Source organism: Oryx dammah, unplaced genomic scaffold, assembly GCF_014754425.2.
Source record: "Oryx dammah isolate SB20612 unplaced genomic scaffold, SCBI_Odam_1.1 HiC_scaffold_23, whole genome shotgun sequence".
Classification (NCBI taxonomy): domain Eukaryota; kingdom Metazoa; phylum Chordata; class Mammalia; order Artiodactyla; family Bovidae; genus Oryx; species Oryx dammah.
The window spans coordinates 24,563,403-24,573,972 of record NW_024070207.1 but is presented as its reverse complement, the minus strand read 5'-3'; positions in this window follow the sequence as shown (position 1 = coordinate 24,573,972).

Here is a 10,570-nt window from a genome sequence, read left to right as displayed (position 1 = left end):
GCCAAATGCAGGAGACATAAGAGACAGGAGTTCGATCCCTGGGTCGAGAGGGTCCCCTGGAGGAGGGCGTGGCAACCCACTCCAGTATTCTTGACTGCAGAATTTGATGGACAGAGGAGCCTGGCAGGCTACAGTCTGTGGGGTCGAACAGAGTCAGACACAACTGAAGAAACTTAGCACGTACACACAAAGTATGACTAAGACCATATTTGGAGGCTTTTGGTATTTTTCCTCCACTACCATATACCACCTTAATAGAAACCATGTGTTTGCTATATAAACTTAGCAAACTTAGGGCCACACAGAGTGCCCCTCTGTCTTGGCCCACCTCACCATCTCCCACTAGTAACTATTTGTGGCCTTAATGTGTGTTAGTCATTCAGTTGTGTCCAACTCTATGCAACCCCAGGGACTGTAGCCCACCAGGTTCCTCTGTTCATGGGATTTCCCAGGCAAAAATACTGGAGTGGGTTGACATTCCCTTCTCTAGGGGAATCTTCCCAACCCAGGGATCAAACCTGCATCTCCTGCATTTCAGGCAGACTCTTTACTGTCTGAGCCACCAGGGAAGCCAGATATTCTTCCTTTATACAGATTCTAGAGCTGCCATGCTGTCTCAGGCTAACGATTGGTTCCAAAGTAATAGAAAATCAAAGTTTACACAGAAATAATGTCGTATTATCCTTATTTACTAGTCTTCATGGCTGAGTCCAAGCAGGGCTGAGATGGGGCGGAAGGGGATGCATTCTAAGGCAACTTTCATTCCCAAGACAGCCCAGATTGAGCAGGGCTCACAGCTTCCTTACTCCCAAGGGCCCTAGGGCTGAACAATGTCTGTGGAGTCTAGTGACCTAGCCAAAGCATTGCCTAAGGATGAGTAGTAATACAAACAAGGACCAAAGGAAGTAGGACAGAAAAAAGAAGAAAGTGTTCCTCTTACAAGCGTCTCTGATGGTTGGAACACTGCTCAAAATTGCCTCAATCCTGGGGGACTTCCCTGGCAGTCCAGTGGTTCAGACTCTGAGCTTCCACTGTTGGGTACACGGGTTTGATTTCTGGTGAGGGAACTAGGGTCCTGCATGTGGAGCAATGCAACTAAAAAAAAGAAATTGCCTCAATCCTGGGAACACTGAGGCCATCACCCATCCAACTTTAAATGTCCCTGACACCTAAGAACACTTGCAGTTGATTTACTCTCAGGATATAGATGTAGACCTGAATCGTAGTGGTCAGTGGTCTTAATTATAAGCCACAGAAACCACCCCTGATTTAAGGGAGAAAATGTATTCAGTACTTATTTATAGGTTCTTGGTAGCTCACAGAATCCCTGGGGGAGAGCTAGCCAGCCCAGGACATTCCTACAGTCGTCTTCCATGCGTACTAGACACAGCAGCCTGGCCCCTTAATGCTCTCAACACTGAACTCCAACTATTGCTGCTGCTAGAGAGGCTCTGCCTCCCCCAGTACTCATCAGTGAGTGAAAGTGAAAGTCACTCAGTCGAGTCTGACTCTTTGCGACCCCGTGGACTGTAGCCCGCCTAGCTCTTCTGTCCATGGAATTCTCCAGGCCAGAATACTGGAGTGGGTAGCCTATCCCTTCTCCAGGGGATCTTCCCAACCCAGGAATCGAACTGGGGTCTCCTGCATTGAAGGTAGACCAGCTGAGCTACCAGGGAGGCCCTCATCAATGCTGACTTCCCCCAAATATTAGAAGGAGTTTTAGAGTCTAGAAAGTTAAAAAAAGGGGGGGGGTGGTATTCATTCGCTAGGGCTATCAGAACAAAATAACACATATGGGTGGCTTAAACAACAGAAATTTATTCTCTCACTGTTCTGGAGGCTCAGAGTCCAAGATCAATGTGTCAGCACCTTGGCTGGCTCTCCTGAGGCTTCTCTCCATAGCTTTTTCAGATGACTGCCTTCTCACTGTGTCCTTGTGTGTCTCTTCCTTTTCTTATAGGAACACTGGTCAGATGGGATTGGGGTCTACCCTAGTGGCCTCATTTTTACTTCATTACTTCTTTAAAGGCACTCTCCCCAAATACAGTCGCATTCTGAGGTACGGGGTGGTGGGTTAGGGCTTCTTCAGGGACAGATACTTGTTCTGTTTTTAGATCTTTTTCTTTTTTTTTATTTGATTGGGTCATGCAACTTATGGGATCTTAGTTCCCTGACCAGAGATCGAACCTGTGACCCAGCAGTGGAAGCATGGAGTCCTAACCACTGGACTGCCAGGGAAATCATCTGGAACAAATGCTTATTATTTAAGAAATTGCCTTTAAGTAGGTAATTAAGTGCTTCCCTGGTGGCTCAGATGGTAAAGAATCTGCTTGTAATGTGAAAAACCCGGGTTAGATCCCTGGTTGGAAAGATCCCCTGGAGGAGGGAACAGCTACCCCACTCCAGTATTCTGGCCTGGAGAATTCCAAGGACAGAGGAGCCTGGTGGGCTATAGTCCATGGGATCACATAGAGTCGGACACAGTAAAAATGAGGCCGTTAGTGTGAACCCCAATCCCAAATAAACAAATGCCTATTTCCCTGAATTTGCCACCCTGCCTTGGGCACTGTTAGTTTGGAATGGCTCGTTACTCCATCCTCTTGACCCTTCTAGGGGCAAACCAGGTTGTCTTCCCCTCCCACAATCTTGTCTAATGCCAGCTACGTATCTTTCTGTACTAGTCTTCTATTGAGGTCCCCACAAGCTTTGTGGGGCACTTACTCAGATTAAAAGATCTGGAGTTCTTAAATCTCCTGATATGATATTCTTTTAGATAAACTATTGAACCTTAAATTCCATCCCCTAATGGCAGCTAGTTCTTCTGGGAATATCAGTGTGTGTCCCAAGGACCAGAGGGGTGGAGATATCTAGGAAGACTTGCCTATCATGCTCCTCAACATAAGTTCTAAATAACATGATTTAGAGTGTGGTCTTGCTGCCTTGAAGGGATCACAGTGTATATGCACCACGTGTGCTCAGTCACTCAGTCGTGGCCGACTCTCTGTGACCCCATGGACTGCAGCCCACCGGGGTCCTCTGTCTATGGGATTCACCAGGGAAGAACACTGGAGTGGGTTGCATGTCCTACTCCAGGGGATCTTCCGGACTCAGGGATTGAACCCACATCTCCTGCATTGGCAGGTGATTCTGGGAAGCCCCGTGTATGTACCACTGTGAACCTAAAAAAGTGTAGGTAAAGAGGCCATGTTTTCATTATCAGAAATACACTATATTCTTTGTGCAAGCTTCTTCGAGGTCAAGGAGGCATGTTAAGGCAAGAGTTTGTCTATCTAATGCTTATTTTGCAAAATTTCATAATCCTGTTTTGTAAATTGATAGTCATTAATTTTCCCCAATGGATGGCTATTAATATAAGTAATCTAGCTAAAATTATATTTCAAGAGAGTAAAATGCGGTCATTTTATTTGTGAACTCCCCACATATACATCTCTGGGCTCAATCTTAGGGCCTCTTTTCTTTAGCCAAATAGACAAAATGGTCGAGGCTTTAACCCCACAGCTAAGGGATGGAAGACATGTGGCAAAGTATAAAGCTACTCCTGGCAAAGGCGGGTTTTTGAATGGTGGAAGCCAGTGAAGGAAAGAAGGGGAGCCAAAACAAGACTCTTAAAAATATATATCAGCATGGCTTCCTGAAGTGTGGGTCTTGTTTTTATTTTGGCAAAGCCAAAATCAATGAGAATTATAATCAAAATGCAAGTATATATTGAGAAGCCATAATGAAACTCTTCAGGAGAATAAGGCAAAGTCCATTTGTGGAAAATGCTGGGAACCTTGAGACGGGCCAGGCATGCAGTGTTCAGAGGCTATTGGGGAAAAGAGGCACTGAGACCAAAAGGCCAGAACAGTGTGATGAGAGCCTCAAAAAATAATGGCCAAAAGTATAAAGGAGGGAACCTGAGTGGAAATATAACTATGGATCCAAGATGGGAGCACTTGGGTGTGTGGAGGTAGGGAAGTGGGCAAAAACTACCAGATGAATAAAACAGAGGGGAACCCAGGAACTGAATGTCCAATTGTCTTTAGCTTAGACTCTAGAATCAGAGAAAAACTGTTTCAAGAAGGGCCCAGATCAGGAGCCAGAGAATATATGGAGCAGGAAGGTCCATAAGTGCATGTCAAGGGGGTCTGAGAGTCTACAAATACATGTGCCTATGTATATGGCTTTCAGCAGATTCTCAAAGGCATAATGACTTATATACATTTTCTATTTACACAGAATGGCCCCAGATAGGGTCCATGAGTATTTACGTTTGCTTGTTTTCTGGGTCAATTCTAGGCTGTAGCCAAATAATCAGCATGCTGGGGAGACTAAGTCAGAGGGAGGTATTGGGGACAGTCTCTAAACTGGTCAGACTGTGAAAGTTGGGAGTTTAGCTCAAGTTCAAATTTAGCATATTGTCCTGATATGCTGAACCAGCATCAAATCACTGAAATATTATGGGGCTTTCATGTTAACCTTGGTGATCTCAAACAAATACTATTAGTGTGGACTTCAGCGTGTAGAAAGTTCTTCCACAGAGAGCACATGAATGGGCTTCACTGATCTGGAGGAGGTCTGTAGACTGCATATATGCAAAGTGTATTCAAAATAGTGTGTGTGCCTTTTTCTAGAGAGCAGACACATAATGTTCTGCACTTGTAACACAGTAAAGGTGATGACCTATGACATACAGAAATATAAAGAATGATGAAACAACAAGGTCCTTCTGTATAGCACAAGAAATTATATTCAACATTTTATAATAAAGTATAATGGGAAAGTATCTGAAAAGGAATATACACCCAGTTATTCAAGCTGGATTACTTTACTGTATGCCAGAAGCTAACACAAATTGTGTCAATAAATCAACTATACTTCAATTTTTAAACTTTAAAAAAAAAAGAATGATGAAATAAGGTTAAACTTTGTGTTTGAATGATCAAAAAAGTTAAGATGAGCTTGTTTTGGCCTGGAAGGACTTTCAAGCTTGTGGGATCCCTCTGGAAGCTTACAGTATAGGTCAGAGCTGTGAAACTGAGTGTGAAATTGACAGTACTTGTGAGAGGTCCTCTACTGCCAGAAGCCTTATGTCAGATCAGGGCAAAACACGGCTGGGGCAACTAGGAAAGCCATTTGATCAAGGCCTTACATTCATGACGGACCTCAGTGTTTGGGGATATCTCACAGCTAGGCTATTTTTCATACATTCACAGAGTTTCACTGATAGGTCTGGAAAGCACAATATTCGCCATATAGCTTAAAGCTGGTGCCCCGTTTCCAGATGACACTACATACACTGCAATACAAATTAATTTCTATATAAATACTGGATTTAGCCTGTGAATAGCAAAGTCATACTGTATTAAACTGCTCTGTAATTCAATATATGAATGTGTTACCACAACTTTTATAAACTTATCTTTGACTTTTCCTCATTTTTTCAAATACTTGCTATAATTTTTTAATTGTAATAAAAAGCAGTTAACATAAAATATACCATCTTAATCAACTTTAAGTGTAAAGTTCAGTTATATTAACTTTGTTCATATTGTTGTGCAACAGATTCTTAGAAGTTTTTAATCTTTAAACTATCCTCATTGGACAAACGCCCCACTTCTCTTATGACTCACAAAATTATATTGCATTACGTTTCTCTGTATTAAATGCATGAATGTGTTACTACAAATTTTGTAACCTTATCTTTGGTGTTTCCTCATATTTTTGTTTGTATTACACTGGAAGAATCATAAAATGGAAACAGTCTGGGACTTTCTCAGCTTCTGTGATTTTCTCACTTAATGGTCAAATTCAGCCACATGTATAAGCCCCTAGGTGTGGCATCCCTCAATGAGCAGGGAGAGAGTACAGTCTGGTCAGAGAGAGGAATGGATGAGTCCTGGCCAAGCCAAGGGAAGAACCATGAGGACAGCTTTGATGGGAGCAATCTCCCCTCCATGATGAGAAAGAATCTGGAAGCCGACTGCTTGGATCCCTAGCTCCCTCCATAGCTTGAGTGCTCTGTGCCTCTAAACAGGTTCCTTAACCTCTCTGAGCCTCAGTTTCTTCTATAACATGAGGATGGTAATGGTATTTGCCTTCCAGAATTGTTGTGAGCACTAAAGAGCACTGCCTGGTATATAGTAAGCACTCAATATATATTACCTGCTACTGGTATTGTTATTATTATGAACCTCTCCAGCTGGGAACACCTGGGCTAAGGACCTGTCAATCCATCTTGTCATGACCTTAGTGAGATGAATGATGAAGAATCAACTGTTTAATTCCACTGAAATCCTAGGCCAGGAGAATAGTTTCAGGCTTGTGGTTTGAAGGGGGTGGATGTTGAGGGATGATCTTAAAGAAAAGCATAGAAGGGATTGTTGTCTATTATGTCCATCCCAACAATGGTTGAAAATGTTGGTCTGAAAATGTCTTGTCAATCACACCATCTTGGCGTCCCCCCAAGACCTCTCTTAAAGCACGAATAAATTATCTAAGAGTCCACCAGAAATCTGGACTCCTAACACTTTGCATGTCCACACACATTAGTTTTCAGGATTGCTGTTTCCTGAAAATAGCTATTGGCACTGGGGGTATGTTGAGAGATGGACAAAGGAAAATGATCCAGAGTCGGTGCTGTGCTGGTAAAAATATAGCAATCTGTTCTCTGGAAGAGAAGCCCTAATTTCTAGTGTGCTGTACATCTCCCACCATGGCTGATTTCAGCTACCAACCTGATGTCACTGAACGAGAGGTGCTCAGTGAGTGGCGTACTGTGATATAGCATTTCCACCTACCGATGCGGGAGGGCTCAATAACTTCAACAGCATGAATGAGAGTGAAAAGTAGTACAACAATTAGGAAGTGATAAATTTAGAGTATCCGTTACTTTGTTTTTAACATAACTTATTTAATTGTAAGTTTATACAACTCATTTAAAAATAATGGCCATGTTTAACAACCAGCTTGCAAAATTTCTGAAACCTTAACAGTTGTCTTTCATGAGGACAATAAGCCAGCTCTGCCCCCACTGAAGAAGCCCCGTATATGTCTGGTTGATCAAGGTGAGATTCATCTGGGTCCATTGTGCTAAAGCCTCTAGATCTTATAATGCACAACCCTACTCCTTTCCCCACTCTACCATGGCCTCCCCACTTCTCAAAGTTTCAATCACTCCCCAAAGCATGTCCCTCCCACAACTTCCCCAGCTTCTCTTTCTCTCGTCTGGATCCTAACAGGGCTCCTGGGCTCAACAGCAGGAGTCAGGCTGTGTTGAAGGGGCTCCCATGGCAGTTACCCCATGAAACCTGACTTGGCTGGTGGGCTGGGCTTTCCCATGCTAGCCCACCTCCTCCCAGAAGTTCACTACACAGGTCTCCCCAGATAGTGGCTGGTGATTTCAATCAGGATAAAACAAAAGTGTGAAACACTGGGACCTGCTTCTCTGTCAGGAATTGCCAGGCCTTGGGACCTGTGCTATCTCGGACTGAACTGTTCACAATATTACACACCATTAGCTGATGCTCTCTTTATGAACTTAATAGATTTTTTTTCATGTGTTTCTTCTGCCTGGAATGTTCTTCAATCCCTCTCTACACTTTCATCTGGAAAACTTCTCATTCTTCAGGATTCAGCTTCTGTATCACCTCCTCCAAGAAGCCTTCCCTGAATACCACCCCAAGCAAAATTAGGTGCTTTTCCTTTGAAGAAAGTAATGCTCAGTGTATCTATGTAATACCCTGCATTTTCTTCCCTAGGCTGTGAGCCTCTCAAGGGCACAGATGTGCTGTGTTCTTCTCTGTAGCCCAGTGCCTGGCATATAATGTGTCCTGTAAATACTTGTCCTGCCCTTGCAGGACCTGGACTAAGAATTACCACTGTAGCTGAGCCTCTGTTTTGCTGCCAGTTCCTATAGGTGGAAAGGCCTCTGGTGAATACCCTTCCATCTGAACTTTGAAGGAGATGTGAGCATCAAAAGATCCATCCCCTTTTCACTTATCTGTTTTTCAAACACAAAGATTGTGTTTAACTTACAATTAATGAGGGAACCGCTAAGATGTCACAGGCTATTCGAAGGAGAAGGCAAAACACCTTTTTCAACTTAAAAAAAAATCCCTTCATCTGTGGATTTATAGTCCTGTATTATGGATGGCCGACAAAACCCCACCCCTTTTGGCACCTGGCTCCCAGCAGGAAGGATGAGGTAGACAGCCTTCTTTGTGAAGTTGTTTCATTAATGATGAGGCTTTAAAAACATCCAGGATGGACTTCCCTGGTGGTCCAGTGGTTAAGACTCCACCTGCCAATGCAGGGGACATGGGTTCGATCCCTTGCCCAGAAAGATTCCACATGCCATGGAGCAACTAAGCCTATTCGCCAGCCATAACTACTGAGCCTGCGTTCTAGAGTCAGTGCTCTGCAACAAGAAGCAAATGCAATGAGTAGCCCATGCACCACAACGAGAGTGGCCCACGCACAGCAATGAACACCCAGTGCAGCCAAAAACCAACACAAAAGACAAAAAAAAAAAAAAAAACATTCGGGAAAGATGGAAACAGACCAGGCACTTGGTGGGATTATTGGATCTAAGAACCAATCTGAAATCTCTAGCTTCTGGTCTTCCTATTAGATAGATGTCTTTTGATGGGGGGTGGGGGGCAGCTGTCAGAATATAGGAAATGTGAGGCCTGAGGAATGAGAGTGGTGGAGTTCATGAGAGGCAGTTGAAGGACTGTGGGGTCAGATAGCCTGGATCCCAAGGTCAGCTGTGTGGCCTTCAACAAGTTGCATTCTTTTTCTGAAGTGCAGCATCCTGGGATGATAACAGGACCCACCTCAGGACTAAACACGGTAATGTGGAGCGCAACACCCTGCATGTCGTTCAGTACTGGTCAAGGGGCGCTGCTCACACAGAAAAGGGTGCTATCACCCTTTCTGCAGGTTCCCCCCCAAGTGTCCACCAGGTGAATTTGTGGCACCCTGTGGGGGGAGCTCATAAGAGCGGTGAAGGTCGGGGGCTCTGGAATCAGATTGCCCAGGTTTTCATCGGTATGACCCTAGACAAGTACTGTAACCAGGCTGTGCTACAGTTTACTACCTATAACATGGGACTAGAGATATACTTCACAGATTAGAGTGAAGATCTCATGAGAAGCTAAATATTTGAAAACCTAGAAAAGAGCCTGGTATGCTGGGAACACTCAGTGTATGTTAGTTGGGCCTTTGAACATCTAAGGGTGTAAGAACATGACTTGTGCTTCCTGAAGACATGACTTCAGTCTTGGTTTGGGCATAAGTGGCATCCCCAACCAGGATGGAAGATCAAATCCAGTCACCATGAGAAGAGGATGCATGAAGTTCTTCTCAGAAGGCAGTAAAAGGAAGTCACGTGAGTGGTCATGATTAACCATTTCCTCCTTCCCTCCTTCCAGTTGAAACTCATCCTTGTAGACTGCTGAAACCAAAGTGCTCAACTCTGTTTGTAGACTTAATGCTCTCCCAACCCTCAGCCCTGGTCCTCTTATGAAAGTGCTCACTGGGGCTTGTAGGAGAAGCACATGGTCCAAAGGGTCAGTGATCTCCCCTTTTCCTGTGGCTGTGTTGGATATTCCCATAATGCACCTCTAAAAGCCAAGAGAAGCAAGATTTTATAGCAAAACTCGACTTCTGTTAAGTAAGCTATTTGGGGACTTAATTTTGCTGCACTTGTGGTATCTAGAAATTGTTGATATTGACTTATTGAGAGGCAGGTGGTGTTCTGCAGGGGGCTAGTGGGAAGCACTTCACTAAATGGAGGAAAGGGTTTTTTAGGACTTTGTAATGCAACCATGACATTGGGTCATACATGTGTGGACAGTAAACATGGCTGACCAGTCAATGTGAGGATCAATTGAAATGGGGAAATCAGTAGCAGAAAACTGGAAAGGGTGGGAGAGGTGAACTCTGAGATCTAGAGCAGGGCTCCTTGGGCCTCCCCCTCCTCTGCCTTGACCAGGGCATGGCTCTGCAGTGGGCTGACCATGGACAAGTCTTGCTGGGAAGTTTCTGCATTGCCTGGAAGAAGGCAATATGGAGAGTATTGACATCAGCTCCTTCCCATCCCACCCCAGTCCCTCCTAGGAGTGAAGAAATCATAGAACATAAGAGGGGGAAGGAAAGTTTAAACATCTGGGAGCCTGTGGGTTGGGGGCATTTGTCCATCCCTTCTCTGGCTCCTGTCTTGTTTTGAGACTGGGAGTTCCTTCTAGGGAGGCATCTTTGGCCGTGGAGAACTCAAAGGGTAGATCCCAGCAGAGAGAAAGCAGAAAGTGTTGGCTTTGGCTTTGATCGAACAAGACCTTCTTTTTAGATAATTCAATCCAGTTCTCCAGAGAGAATTAGGTGGCATTCTGGGCAGAAGACCTGCCTTGAAGGGAAGACTGTGCCTTTGGCCTGTGTGTGCTCTATCTCATGAGAACCAGACAGCAGCAAATGAGGCATAGAAGGGCCATGTCCAACAGAACCAAGCATTCCCTCTGGGACCTGGCTGGTGGGAGTTCGGATTTTTCTCAATTACCAGAAAGATTCT